The sequence below is a fragment of the Lygodium microphyllum genome, chromosome 13, assembly GCF_053477565.2.
Source record: "Lygodium microphyllum isolate KBCC chromosome 13, Lygodium_microphyllum_v1.1.10, whole genome shotgun sequence".
Taxonomy (NCBI): Eukaryota; Viridiplantae; Streptophyta; class Polypodiopsida; order Schizaeales; family Lygodiaceae; genus Lygodium; species Lygodium microphyllum.
In genome coordinates this window covers 64,843,718-64,859,113 of record NC_141147.1, presented here as the reverse complement: position 1 = coordinate 64,859,113, position 15,396 = coordinate 64,843,718, and positions in this window count along the sequence as shown.

The window sequence follows — 15,396 nt, the reverse complement described above, 5'->3', positions numbered from 1 at the left end:
ATAGATATTTCGCAACATCGAGTAGCATGGAACCTTGTTCGAGTCTACTAGCAACATGTAACTCCTCCTCAGTGAGAACCTTATCAAACAAAGAGTTGTCTTGACTAGGTTCAGCTAAGCCCGTACCCTGAATGGCAGTCAACACTCGAAGGGAAGTTGGTGCCACATAGGTTGGGTCTCTTTGAGACCGCCATTTGGCCAATCGCTCCTCTGAGATTGTCATGATCTGGGCTCCTATTTCAACCATTGCAACGCGGTTTTCACACAACGCTGTTTGAATTGACTTCGGCCCTTTGATAGTCACTTTAGTTGCTCTATCTCCAAGAGATTTGGTTGGCAGAGCACATCATTGAATGTGACAGTTAAGTGTCGTTCGTCAACTTCCTCGTCAAAGATGAGTAGCATGCGTTCATATAGGAGCCTGTTATAGTGCTCGTCAAGATGTTCTTGCTCTTCCTAGGATAATGAAAATGGCAAGTATTCTTCGAGTTGCTCTTTAGGGAATCCACCCATGTCTGCCAGGACATAGACACGTGCGAACACCTTGAGCTTAGCATCCAACTTAGTTAAGCATTCTGTGACACTTCTATGTTCAACGAGGGCTTGCTCGGTTGCTATCTCATGCAAGGTTCTAGGAGTTTGCATGGGCTTTAGCGTAGCTAGGGGCTCAGGCCTAGACAAGCAAGTTTGGCCAACGCTAGGATTTCTTATGCTAGCAATGGGCTGCAATATGGCCTATTTTTCCACAATAATGACAAACAATAAACAGAATTTCCAGAACTTCTATTCTGCCATCCACCTCTTCTTCTAGAGCTCCCCCTGCCTCTAAAGTTTCCTTGGCCTCCTAAAACCTTCATTTCACCAAATTGCTGATTGAACCTATTTTGTTGGTTATCGCCAGCACGTCCCATACCACAACCTCTTGAAGAGGATCTACCATGTCCCCTTCCTGAACTTGAGTAAAATGCTTGAACTTGTTCACCATTTTTTTTAGATAAGTCGCCCTGCATATTGATCTCTTCGGTAATCATGAGAGAGATCAGCTCATCAAAATCTGGAAATGGCTTCCATATGTATACAGAAGTAACAAATGATTTCCATGCCTTCTCATTATTAAGGCCACTCAAAGTGGATGAAACCAAATCATAATCATCAGGCATTGCATCAATCGCTACTGCTAAAGCATCTGCAATGCTCCTCACCTTCAACATATACTCATTGACATACATTTTTCCTTTCTTCAAGGCATTCAACTCTTGCTTGAGTTGAATCTTTCGTGCCTTTGTATTTACTGAAAACGTTTCTCAAAAATTGTCCAAGCTGCATGTGAAGTTTCTACATTCTTGATATGTCCCAATATTGTATTATCAATGACTGCTGATAACCAGTACATCACCTTTTTGTCTTTTGCATTCCATTCTTTCCATGCTTTTAATTCATCTGCAGTCGGAGGGATACCTAGCTCTAGCTCCTTTTCTTCACTTCAAACAAACTCATAAAGACCCTTTCCAATGAGGTAGTTTGTCACACGAAACTTCCATGAAGGGTAGTTTTTCTTGTTGAGCTTCTCAATAATGGGATTTCCACTGTTCTCTATCATTATCACAAACAAGGATACAACACAGCAAGCTAGTCTTCTGCAATCTTTCACAACACGTGTATAGCAATATACCAAGCAACCTTTTTCACTGATTACTCAATAGTACATGTAATCTACAACCTATTTGCAGATAAACCTTATGTTTGCTTCTTGCAAACACCTCAAAAATTATAGATTCAAAATCTGTAACATGTGCACCCACTTTCGGTCAATATAGTTGAAATCACAATGTACCCTAAAACTGTTGTCCGCAACCTTGCGGCTCTAAAACGGGGCCTTAAATGGCCTCAGACGCCCAAAATAAGTGCGAGAGAGGCCTAAAGGGAATATCTGCAGAATATACAATGCTTTGCTCGCACACCAAATCTCACAGCAATCAAATATTTTTGCTCTACCATGCTTCCAATGCCTCCATAGGCACTATCCAAGAGAGAGAGCAGAAGAATGGGAGAGCTTCTTACAAGTTTCTTGCTTGCTCGAACCTTGCTTCTTCTCCTTCACTTCAACCTTCAAAATCAGTCTCTCTCAGCAAGAAGAGAGATATGGAGGCCAAAACGTTTTCTTCTTCGGCCCAAGTATATTTGTGAGGGCCACGACATATCAACCATGCAATATCCAAGTGAATATCCTAGTCTCAAGTATTTGAATGCTCGGGTACCATAAACTACCTGCTCAATGTCTGTTAAGCATATCCAGATGCTTCCACTAGCACAAAGGCCATAAATATCAAGCAAAGAAGCTCAACAAGGGCATATGATAGCACCATTTCTAGAAGATCCAAGATCAAGCATCAATAAGACCTCATGAGCATATAGGCCATGTAGCATCCGTACATAGCATCCATAGACATCAAATACAACCAAAATATAGCTTTGGAAAGCTGAGAAATAGCCAAAGTAAGCTCCAGGCAATCAAAAATCAAGCTAAAGCAAGACTCAATAGCATCCAACTCCAAACAATATAACGGGCGTGTAATATTGGCATAGGCCAAGCATGTCAAGACCGGTCAAACATAAGCAAAGTACATGCCATAAGTACATTAGAGATGAAGATCCAAATGCTATGTGGAGCAATCTCAAGCTGAACCAATGATTTGAGAGAAAATCCAAGCTCTATGTCGATCCCCAAGAGTCACTACATCAATGTATACATCCAAGATATAGCCCAAATCCAATAGGCGTATCCAAACATAAGCAAAAGAGCTTCAGCCCTGAATATTCTAGCAGTAAAAAAATGTCCAAAACTGAGCAAACAACAGCTCAATCCAAACTCAAAACCATACGCAAAACATAGGCATACTTCCCCATATGTATAGGCACCAACCAGGCATAATCGAGCATCAAATGACCATGTAGCATAAGCATAAAATGTAATGACATGGGGCTGCCCTTTTTTGGGCTGCTTATGGACTATGTAAAATAGTCAATGGCTTAGAAAATTCAGCCCCAAAAGCATCTCACATAATAGGCATACATTTCCCTAGCATTCGGGAAGCATTCGATCGGGCAACCAAGGTCAATGCCAAAGTGGTCCAGACATAAAATGCTAATGTAGCACTACTGTGAGCTACCTATAAAATTTGTATAACTATCCCAAGCCTAAATTAAATCACATCAATGCTCAATGCCAAGGCTTGGGATCAAATGCCCAGCATAAACCAAGTGTAGAGTGCCTAAATGAGGCTGCCAGTGTTGACTGGAATGAGCTGGAGGAGATCAGACAACTGATAACGTGATGTAAATGCACCTGGAAAAATGGCACAAATATTCTTGGGGCTATTTCTCATGTTTTTGAGCTGGGCAAAGTGGTAGGAATCTCAAGTGGGTGCCAAAGAGGCACACAACAAGCCTAAGGTGCCCCAGTAAAGCCTATGTCAAGATATGGAGCACCGAAGCATCCATGGTGCTACCCCCCTCTCTTCTTAGACCTGTAGACACGTAATTAGCATGAAACCTTGAAGGAAATGAATAAATACCTTTGTTGGAATGCCTTGAGGGTGCCCAAAGGGGTTGGGTAGGTGCTCGGGAAACCAGGGAGTGACGAGAGCTCAAGAGAGTTGGCTATGGCTACCAAGAAGGAGACCCAATGAGTGTAGATAATCAATAGGAAGCTGAAGACACCACGAACCAAGCTCAAGTGGTCATGAATCCATGTTCTAATACCAATTGAAAGGTGAGAAGGATTGAAGCTTGGTTGGAAGAGCTATGGCCGGGGGAGAGAGAGAGAGAGAGAGAGAGAGAGAGAGAGAGAGAGAGAGAGAGAGAGAGAGAGAGAGAGAGAGAGAGAGAGAGAGAGAGAGAGAGACCAAATGGGAACTCCAACGGTCACAATGTGTGACCGGGCCTTCCTTTATTCAAACTATCACTAAAAGAATAAAGAATAAAGTAATGGTGACAGGTGCCTGCCACCTATAGTGTGCAGTGGCAGGTACTTTCAATGTAGTAATACACAGGTGGCTAGGCGGCTAGGCGGAGGTGCCTTTACCCCCAACATATTATGCCTTACATTTAATTAAGTCAACCTTAAAATACCTTTGGTTGAAGGAATAAAATCGATTCTTGTAGAACCACTTCTATATGGCTTTGCATAAATTTTTCTAGTCTAGGTTTGAAGAAATATACACAGAAGAGAAACACGATATTGCTTATTGAGTAGATATGGAGCTCGATTGCGATAGTGTACTAGTCTCCAACTGCATCATTGATGACATTATTATTCACTATCTCGGATGCCTGTTGTTATGCACTTTCACAAAACCAAGAAAACTCCTAACTTTGCATTGGATGGCTAGTATTTTGTTGGAATTTTAAATTTTTGTGAGAGTGGTATTTGAGTTTTGATAATTGAGTACAAACTCAATCTCTAGTAGGGTAGGAGATTGAATCTTACTTCGGCTTTGATTTTTCTTATGCATATAATCTTTTTTTGCTAGATTGGATGTGTTATACATGATAAAAGGAGGAAGTAGATCAACATGTTCAATGAGTAACCTTGAGGAGAGGTAAGATTTTTAGAATCCTGACACTTACATATCACCAAATGAAGGGTCATAGGCACTGCACTGCACTGCACTTGTTCTTATGCACGATATGCACGATATTGGGGCTTCATATACCCCTACTCCTTCAACTACTTCCATGCCATAGAGGATGATACACTAAACTACGCCTTTTACATACATTGCGCATCATCAGTCTCATTGAGGCTATACTCAACAACCCTAGAAGCACATGCACAAGAAGAGATTACATTGCACATACACATTTTGAACAACACTTTAGGAAAAGTCCAACACTCAATAGGCACCTTAGATTGAGAGGGTGAATGGGATTATGTGAGATGAGGGTTGCGATTGTCTAGTCTAGCTATGAGAAGGGTCTAGAATGGTTTTCAACTTCATCCAGAGAGTGCTTGAGAGTGTGGGAGTGGAGCAAAGATATCCAATGAATGGTAAGGTTCTATGTAAGGGACTGAAAAAAAAATTAAAGAACCTTCTATGCATATATGCATAAAAGCACAAGCGCTAGTGTAGGCACAAAGGATTCTTCAATACATTCATTTCTCTTTTGTTTGCATTATGTGTTGAAGTGCATAACATATTCTTTAAATTGCATTTTCTTTGGAGCATGCATGCTTCGGTGCATGTTACATCAAATGCATAAGCATGTGCCAAGATAGGTGCACAAGGGTTGTATAGGGGCCCATTCAATGGGCACTAGTGTAAGAACATGCATTACAAGTCATTTATACGAGCCACGGACAAACTAAATATGTATAAAGCATCTTTAATATATGTAATTTAAAACTCTAATTTAGTAGTTCCCAAACTAAGGAGATGATTCTCAAGCCTAGGTGGCACAAACTAGAAAGGTTTGGGATGCAAGGGTAAGTGGAGGTATTTCTCCATCATGAGAGCTACAAGACACTCTTTCATCCTCCTTACATCTATCTCTCTCTCTCTCTCTCTCTCTCTCTCTCTCTCTCTCTCTCTCTCTCTCTCTCTCTCTCTCTCTCTCTCTCTCTCTCTCTCTCTCTCTCTCTCTCTCTCTCTCTCTCTCTCTCTCTCTCTCTCTCTCTCTCTCTCTCTCTCTCTCTCTCTCTCTCTCTCTCTCTCTCTCTCTCTCTCTCTCTCTCTCTCTCTCTCTCTCTCTCTCTCTCTCTCTCTCTCATATGGCTAGCAAGTGTTTGCAACCTAACATGGCATGGGTAGGTGCAAATGTAGTTATTGTGCAGCAATCAAGTAGGCAAAGTGCTATGTGCATGAGTAAGATCCCAATATGTGAGCACCCATGTACATGGGTTATAACCATATAAAATGGATTTAAGACTTCGAACTATGTAGGAATAGAGGATTCGAGGGTTTGTGAAAAAGATTTGGATTAGTGAATAATTGAGCACAAATAGTAAAAAGTGGTATAGAGAAAGGATTTATGCAAATGCATTAATGATAAACTTATTAAAATAGAAGGCAAACTTTGAAAAATACACTTCCACTCAAGATCCTCTTATCTAGCTACATAGTGGTACATGTCTAAGTCTCTATCATAATTTATCTCCATTACCTACATAATGAAGGAGGACCATAGAGAGAAAACAAATTATACAAAGGCTGTATGAACTTGAGATTGTATCTTACCATGATGAAGCAATGGGCAACTGTGTATCCATGTATGTGTGCCCTCCCTATAGCTAGAATCTCTAGATTATAGACAACTAGTTGCCCCTACTCAAATTCACCTTCTAAAGAGTTTTCTATTGATGGTAAAACTAGAGTGATGGATGATATCCCAAGAGGAAGAAGGAATATTATGAATATTCATGGCTATACATGGTGAAGCAATGATACCACCCCTTGAGAGCCTCTATAGATAGGGGAACTAGATGTGACGAGATGTGCTCTAATGGTGAAAACTTTGGGAAAGAAGTTGAGACATCAAATACAAGAGTGTACTCTTGAAATCCCTAACACTCACAATGAATCATGTGTCAAGTGTATCCAAGTCTACCACCATATGAGAGCACAAGGTCTAACGAACTATAGAAAGATGTATAAACAACAAGATTAACAAACCTAGGCTCTCCAAAGGATATAATTGGGATGAAATAATATATTGAATGAACAATTGCAATAAAGCATACAATGTGCTCAAGAAGTGGAGAAGCCACCTACAACATAGTTGCAAGGATATCATACTCAATGCAAAATTTTGATTTGCATTGATCAACAAAGATTTCATGGATAACAAGTAGTGGTAGTGTTAGCTACATTTTAATGCAAGTTCATTGTCCAAAGCAACATCACACATCATGGGGAGCAAGGAAACTAGGCCTATTTTACAAGGAAACTAGGCCTATTTTAGTGCATCTCATGTCTAGTCCTACTTAGAATGCTATAAGTATACACTTATATGCAACTCAAATTGTATTACAATCTATCTTTCTTATCCATATTTTAATCAAGCTAAAGAATAGGATAGTTGTCCTTTATAACAACTACAATTTCTCACTACAAGGGAATACAACTATAACAACAGGTAGTAACGACACTTTTTTGGCATCACTATTTCTATCGCTATGGTTGCCTCGGTATAGCAATGCATATAGCAATACTAAATATCAATGTTCATTCCGACAGCCATTCCAACATGCATTTTGGGTATGCATTTCAATGTCGATACCAAGTAGAAATAGCAATAGCGTACTTTGTTAAAAAAAACACTATAAACGCAAAGCACAACAATTTTAGCTTTGTAAAACAAGCATTAAGAAAGAAAGAAAGAGGAAGAGAGCATGGAAAAAAGCAAGGGAGGTTCTGTGTGTGTGTGTGTGTGTGTGTGTGTGTGTGTGTGTGTGTGTGTGTGTGTGTGTGTGTGTGTGTGTGTGTGTGTGTGTGTGTGTGTGTGTGTGTGTGTGTGTGTGTGTGTGTGTGTGTGTGTGTGTGTGTGTGTGTGTGTGTGTGTGTGTGTGTGTGTGTGTGTGTGTGTGTGTGTGTGTGTGTGTGTGTGTGTGTGTGTGTGTGTGTGTGTGTGTGTGTGTGTGTGTGTGTGTGTGTGTGTGAGCCATCCATGAAGAAGAAAGAGACCATTGTAAAGGAGAAGAAGAAGAAGACTATGCATGATTGTTTCTTCGAGCTTTGAGGTAAGTCCTTTCCTCTCTTTTCTCTATGTTTTTCTTTATGAATTGCAATTAAAAGATAGATGAGGGGAAAAAGAGAAGGAAATGGAGATGGAAATGGAGAGAAAATGAGAGAGAAGAGGGTTATAAATTTATTTTCTTCTTTCCTTGTTTACTTTTTGCATTGTGCTTATGAGGGAGAAAGAGAAAAAGAGAGGGGGGAAAGGATTGTGGTGATGAAGAGAGCAATAGAGAGAGAGAGAGAGAGAGAGAGAAATAGAGAGACATGGAGAGAGAAAAGTCTAAAGAATGGGATTAGAGGGTCTTACATGGGGTTAGCACATGTGAATACCAGGTTGCACTAATGGGGTATTTAAGGTGTACAAGGACCTGATTAGGGTACCATTTGATAAATACAAATCTGTCTCCTCACCTTCACCTTCAGCTCCCATGGATTCCCTTCTCTGTCTCCCCTCTTTCTCTCTCTTTTCCTGTCTCTCTCTCTCTCTCTTCTCCTATTCTTTCTCTCTCCTCTGCTCTCTTCTTCTCTCTCTTCTACAGTCTTCTTCCTTCTCTCTCTCTCTCTTATGTCTCCTTCATGACAATTGGTATCAGAGGTTAGGTTTTTGGTCCCTTCTTCTTTTTCTTTCTTCATATGCAGTTATATTTCACAAAAAAAAAACTAGTTACACAGGTACAACAGTTGTAAGAAGCACTGATGGAGTACCACATGGTGTTGGCAGCCTTTCTTGGAAATCTCATAAGAGCCACATGACTTGGAGAGAGTTTTGACTACATTTACTTTTCAAAGGAGAGTTTTCTTCTTCATTCTTGAGAAGCTCCCATGGATTCTCAGTCCAACGAAAGAAGGGAGAAATCTTCTTTGTTTTTGCATCACCCATAACAGGAGTTAAGGAATCTTTCGAGTAGCAACATCATAGGCTTGGACCGCTTCTTCAGCTGTGTCAAATAAATGTTTCTTTCTCCTGGAGTTTGTGTTCTCAACAGGTGTTCCTGCTATGATAGACGAAGGCGTAAATCAGGGTGGAAAAACGTTTCTACAAGGGTTCCTACTGCACTTACTCTCACCTCTAAGGCTCCTACAGGGGCAACTTTACTCATAGAGGCAAAGTCAAGGAAAAGTCAAAGGCAATGTTAGCTACCTAGTTTATTTGACTTGTCTATTAAGGAAATTTGGTGCACAAAGCTCAGATGGATTTAGGAGGAACATGTAGGGCATAAGAGTAGAACAGTGGGGAATAGTGACAATGACCAGGCCGCAAAGAAACTACATCTGCACTATGATGATAATAGCCTCATGATCATAGAGGGAGCTACAGAAAGCCATAACTAGAAGGACCCTCCAGAAGAGAATGGTCAAGTGATGGAAGTGGATGCATACTGTGGATCAAATTCTTAGGAATGGACTTTTTTTTTGCAATGCCTCAAAGCAATCTTCAGATGAAATAACATAGGAGCCTACATCAGCCTTCTCCTTGGGGGTTTAAAAGCAGGCTCTGAGTCAGGAACCCACTTTCCTTCATAAAAATGGTGATCGCGCTTGGTTGCACACAACAAAAATCTTCTTATCAAGGTTCCGTATTTGCAAAATTTGCATTGTTGTTTTGGGAAAGTTTTACTACTCTTTTCTAGTTACAATAGGTATCCTCGAAAGTTCTCTCGCCTCTGGTTACATCTGCTAGAAGAAGCTCAATCGTGAATTTCATATCTGAAATACCTTGCACTACCACAACCTCTTCATCCACACCATCCCCCCTCGAAGATTTGAGATGCAACAGTCTCATCCGATGGAGTGTAATAATTCCACAACTTCTTCTTTCTCACAAGGATAAGGACCTACAACTTGCTGAAATACATATTCTGAATCCACATAGTCGTTATTTGCAAGAAGCAAATGGTGAAATTCCTCCTCAAGTCGTCGGATCATAGCCAATTGTAGGAGGCTTTGTGCATGATCAAACATCTAACCAACTAAATTTCTTTATTAGCCCCTATTTCAAACAGACAAAGGTGGGTGCTAGTCCAAGGAGCAAAAGCCCAACAACAAGTCAATGAAGCCTTTGAAAGAAAACAATCTCACCTTAAGCCGATGATCAAACCATCCATGTTGCTGCTACTGCAGCAAAGGCCTCCCCCTCATCACAAGAGCCATCCCTCAGGGAGGGACTCGAGAGAATCCAAAAGAATCAGGAACCTTATGCCATTGCCAAGACTATGAAATCTAAATCAAGAGTTATGCCTATAAGGAGCTAAAGTCACTCAGTTCTTTGTCAGTAGTGGATTTGCATTTGTTTATGCAAACTCTATTACAAATGCTGTGGCTATTCCCCTGTAGAAATTGTATTCACATGGATGGGCAGATGGAGACCAACATCAGCTCTTATTCTTGCATTTACAACAATGGGCCTTGATCTTGTAGGAGAACAGAAAGTGAATAAATGTATTGGAGTTCTTTTGGTGCAAATTCATTGTTAGACAAACGTGTCTCAGCTTTGAATAATCTACAGAAACATGGTTTTCAAGAGGAATCAAACCTCTCATAGCAGCTTTCTTCTTTCTTGGTTGAACAAAGTATGATGGTAGCTTATGAGCTTGTATGTGCATTGAAGTCCTTAGGGACCTTTTATCCTGATTTTTGGAGGAATAGGCAGGTACTAAACTAGAAGGCACGATTTGATTGGAGTTCATCTTGAGGATATCCCTAGCATCTAAGTTCTAAAGCCATGCATGAGGGGATTCTTAGCATGGCATGCGAGACATATACATTATACATTGGGATCATTCCTGTGATAACATGGAGATTGATCAAAGAGAGGAGATGTCTAGGGTGAAGTTAGCAATCATTGGAAACATGGCTACATTGGTTTGCAACTTGCAGTAGCTTTGGTCATGGAAAGGAAGGGATTGACCCTCTTTTGAATATCTGTGTCAAGCTGTGTCATTGAGATCTGACATCAATACTAGGAGCACCCAAGGAGCTTAGTTGTTGTTATTCAAAAGCATTCCCAAAAATCTTCTAGGTCTCTCTGAAAACCAAAGCTTCACATTAGCTTATTGATCTGCCCAATGAAAAGGAAATTGCAAAATGCTACCAGCTTTAGATTCACAGGGTTTTGAAGCAATGGAATGCATTGGATGTGTGAGGAATCATGGGGTGTATGCCTAAGTGTAGTAATTTAGTTGCAAAGCTAAGGCTTGGCACTTTGATTCTCTTGATAGTGGCACTTATATGCCCATGTTGGTATGAAGATGTTTATGCAAGTGGCAATGGTACTCACGGGGTATGCCTATGCCTTTGATTGGCAATCTTGGTAATGATGCTTATGATTGGTCTTGAGATGTCATGTCTGGTAAGGTTATGCTCTTGTTGGCAATGTATTAGCCCTAGTCAGCAAGGATTTGGTTCATATTGGCAATGGTTCCCATGCACAGTGATGCATGGAAGTTGCAAAGTATTGCAGGGATGCAAACTCAGGGAATTGCTGACAAAAGTGATTACAGAAAAGCCCTTTTAATTTATTGAGCTTGAACCCCATAGCTCATTTTGAAGAGGGCTTAGTGCCCTTCGATCTGAGCCACAAATCTTCCCATTCCGCCCTACGGAGATACGCCCAATTTTGTGCTCAGAGGAGGTACTGTGGGACAGGCAACAGTCCTACACAGCCAATCCACAAAAGTCAATTATAGCAAAGCCCTGGTCATTTACTATCAAAGATATTTTTACTGAGCTAACCAATGGTGATGAGCATGTGTGTAGATTGCTATCTAAGGCTAAACGCATTAGACACCTTACTAGTGATACGATACGGGAACTCATGATGTGGGCTTATGCTATCAATGTGCTAAGCAGATATCTTGTGATCATCCAGACAAATGTAGAGCACAAAATGCAAAACTCCTATTTGTATTCGAATATCATTATGCCAAGGATAGGACAGATCTTGCTAAAGACCATTTTGATGTGGGTCCAAAGCAAGACGAACTTTCATTCAAGAAAGAAGATCATGTAGATCTTAAAGATCATGCTCATATTACGGATCAAGAAAACATGTCCTTTTAGGAGACCCTTCAGTCTTTGTACACATGTCACATATAATGATTGATGCAGTACACATATTACGGATCAAGAAAACATGTCCTTTTAGGAGACCCTTCAGTCTCTGTACACATGTCACATATAATGGTTGATGCAGTACACTTTTTAGGTTATGCAACCCCATGTGTTATTGACAGCATCCAAGCACAGACCAAGCTTAATCATATGATGCTTATGGCATACTCGATGCAACAGCTAGTGGTACTGACCATTCTAGCTTTACTTGTGGATGGTAACCCAATGCATGGAAAGGATAACCACTTTCCATGTGACCCCAGTGGTAGTGCAGAGACCCACGCTTGCATGGAAGACCTATATGCTGGTGATGCTTACCATGCAGGTTATCCATTTGATCCTGGAGGTTGAAAAAAGCTCTATCTATATCAACACTCCCTCGATGCAGTCCCCTCACCTTGAGATAGCAACCTTGGCTGAAGGACAACTGGATTTGGGCATGTTTTGTAGTAGACAGCCATCTATTTTTTAACAGATTTGGGCCTGCATTAATTGCACCCATGCATGACCTACTTGGGCTGAAAGTACACTCAACGAGCTCTGTTTTGACATGTGGAACGTCTCGTTTGGAGTTGCCATGGAAAGTTATGATCAGTTTTCCGCTACAGGTTTGTTCGGCACAGCATGATGTCCAATGTTGTCCAGCCCTTCTTGTTTGGAATTGGTGCCTATCCTTGTACTGAGTTTCCTTCTTCCCTCATGCTCACACCGCATACATGCTCATAGGCCACCGTTCCACAAGATTTCACCCCACCCCTCCCCCCACTGAGCCATACCAATACGTCCTCTTTTTGTTTTTGAGGGCATAAACCTTTTGGGTCAGGATGGAATGTAAAGAATGAGATTAGAGGGCTTACACGGGGTTAACACAGGGTTAGCACATGTGAATACCCGATTACATTGATGGGGTATTTAATGTGTATAAGGACCTGATTAGGGTACCATTTGATAAATACAAATCTGTCTCCTCACCTTCACCTTCAACTCCCATGGCTTCCCCTCTCTCTCTCCCCTCTTTCTCTCTCTTTTCCTATCTCTCTCTCTTCTCCTAGTCTTTCTCTCTCCTCTACTCTCTTATTCTCTCTCTTTTGCAGTATTCTTCCTTCTCTCTCTCTCTCTCACTTAGGTCTCCTTCATGACAGAAAGAGAGACACGGAGAGGGGGGAGAGGGAGAGAGGGAGAGAGGGAGAGAGAGAAATAGAGAGAGAGAGAGAGAGAGAGAGAGAGAGAGAGAGAGAGAGAGAGAGAGAGAGAGAGAGAGAGAGAGAGAGAGAGAGAGAGAGATGGAGAGGGAGAGGGAGAGGGAGAAATATAGAGAAAGGGAGAGTATGACAAGATTGACCTTCACCTAAAATTGAATTTAGATTATATATTTTGATTTTCTTACCTTCCAAAACATAGAAATATCCAAAAAAACACTCACCAACCTATAATTGAAAACATTCACTTCTTAATCATTAAATTTTAGAGTTTTTATTAAAAGTCTATTGGATTTGTTGATTTCTACTTGGTTTAGGGTGACCTAATTATATAAACAATGTATTGTCCATATTATAGCAAACAAGACCAATGATGATGACCATGATATTGGAGGTCAAGAGGCATATCTCATAGCCTTGCACTTAGTGTGAGCTTACAATTTGACAAAAACATCATTTGTCTATAGACCATGTATGATGTTATGTCTAGTTTGATGTAATACCCCCCCAACCACCACCGAATAGGTGGTGAGGGGAAGGGGTTTGACAACAAAACCAAGGTAGGGGAGGGAAAGGACGAGAAGCTCACATGGCAGAGGGTGGTGACGAGCACAAGGAGGAAGAAGCAGAAAATGGCAGTCAAGAAGAAGGCGACGATGGCAAAGCTGATGATGATGATGCCGATGAAGCTGATGGGGGGAAGGAGCACACATGTGCTACCATTCCCTCCCCCCCACCCACCCCCACTATCTACCCCCCCCCCCCCCCCCCACTCATAATAAAGGAGATAGGATGCCTTAGGGAGGAGGCTTAGGGACCTGAATGCTAGGAGAGAGTGAGAGGAGAAGAAGAGAAGGAAAAGGAGAAGAAGAAGAAGAGGAGGAGAGGAAGAAGAGAAGAAGGGAGAGGGGGAGAGAGAGGAGAATAAGATAGAGGGAGAGAGAGAGAGAGGAGAAGAAGGGGAGGAGGAGAAGGAGAAGAAGAGGAGGGGAAGAGGAGAGAGAGAGAGAGAGAGAGAGAGAGAGAGAGAGAGAGAGAGAGAGAGAGAGAGAGAGAGAGAGAGAGAGAAGAAGAAGAAGAGGAGGAGGAGGAGGAGAGAATAGGGAGAAGAAGAGAAGAATAAGTTAGGAAAGAAGAGATAACACTAGAGAGAGGAAAGGAAAAAGTTGAGCAAGAGAAGAAGATAGGAGAGAGAGGAAGAGAAATAATAATAATAATAATAATAATTAATAGAAGAGGAGGGTATCATCTCAAAGGCCCTACTCTATCACCTCTTGCGGAGTCAAAGTCTCTCTCATCTCTTGTGAAGGATCTACTATCTCCGTCCTAGCTACTCAAAGCTAGATGATGCAACCTTCAAGTCCATTGAAGTTTTACTCAAAGAAACATGCATCCGTCATGGCCCCTAAGAGGAGAAGTTTGAGAGCTATGAATGTGGAATTCGTGAAAGCTGCATTTGGAAATGCCAACAACAAAGATAACATTTCAGCCCCCATCATGCAAACCCAAGTTCATCTATTGCATGAAAAAGAGTGTCCACATGCGTCCTTTCTCTAAGTGGCCCTTGCTAATCGAGTACAAGACGCAGATTTCCTATGCAAAGCACATCTAAAAGAGAAAAGATTGGGGATGGCACCCAAGCCGAAAATGACGCGCATGGATGGAAACCCCACAACGAGCAACAAAGCCCCGGGGGGTGAGGACATCACTACCCATCCAACCACAGTATTGGTCATAAATAACATATTTCTAGATTGATAAATGCTTACTTTGATTCCCACATGAGATGCATTAGACCCATGTTATGCTATATAGGAATAGGACATTAAAAATGATAAATTGCATCGTAAGTGTTCGAAGGATTAAATTTTCCAAATGGGCGTGTCAAAAGAAGTCAATTGTATTTAGATACCATGCGATGAATTCATAAACAACATTTAAGGCTCCAAGCATGCCGTCGCAATAGTAGGTGTGTTTTCCTCACTTTGAAGGTACATGTTGCAACTTGCATGCCTAAAGGATTGCATGGCAAGCAGCTTAGTCCAGAAAAGAATCGTTATCGAAGCTCTAGACCTTTGTCCAAGATCTCATTAATAGCTTATGTTTAATAGATTGGGAGTCTTGATGTTGTGTGTAGTTAACACAAACAGCGATCATAAGGGCAAAAACTGAGATGCCTTGAGATCTGTTTGATAGCTACGATCTTATCAATCCTATTCAAGGACTGGAATAGATATAAACAACTCTAGGCCTCAAAGGAAAATGAAGAGCTCAAGAGTTAGGAAACCCTAAGTCAAAGGAAAGACCGATGCTTTTGTACTCATTAGGAAGAAGGTTCGGTTATCAATCAA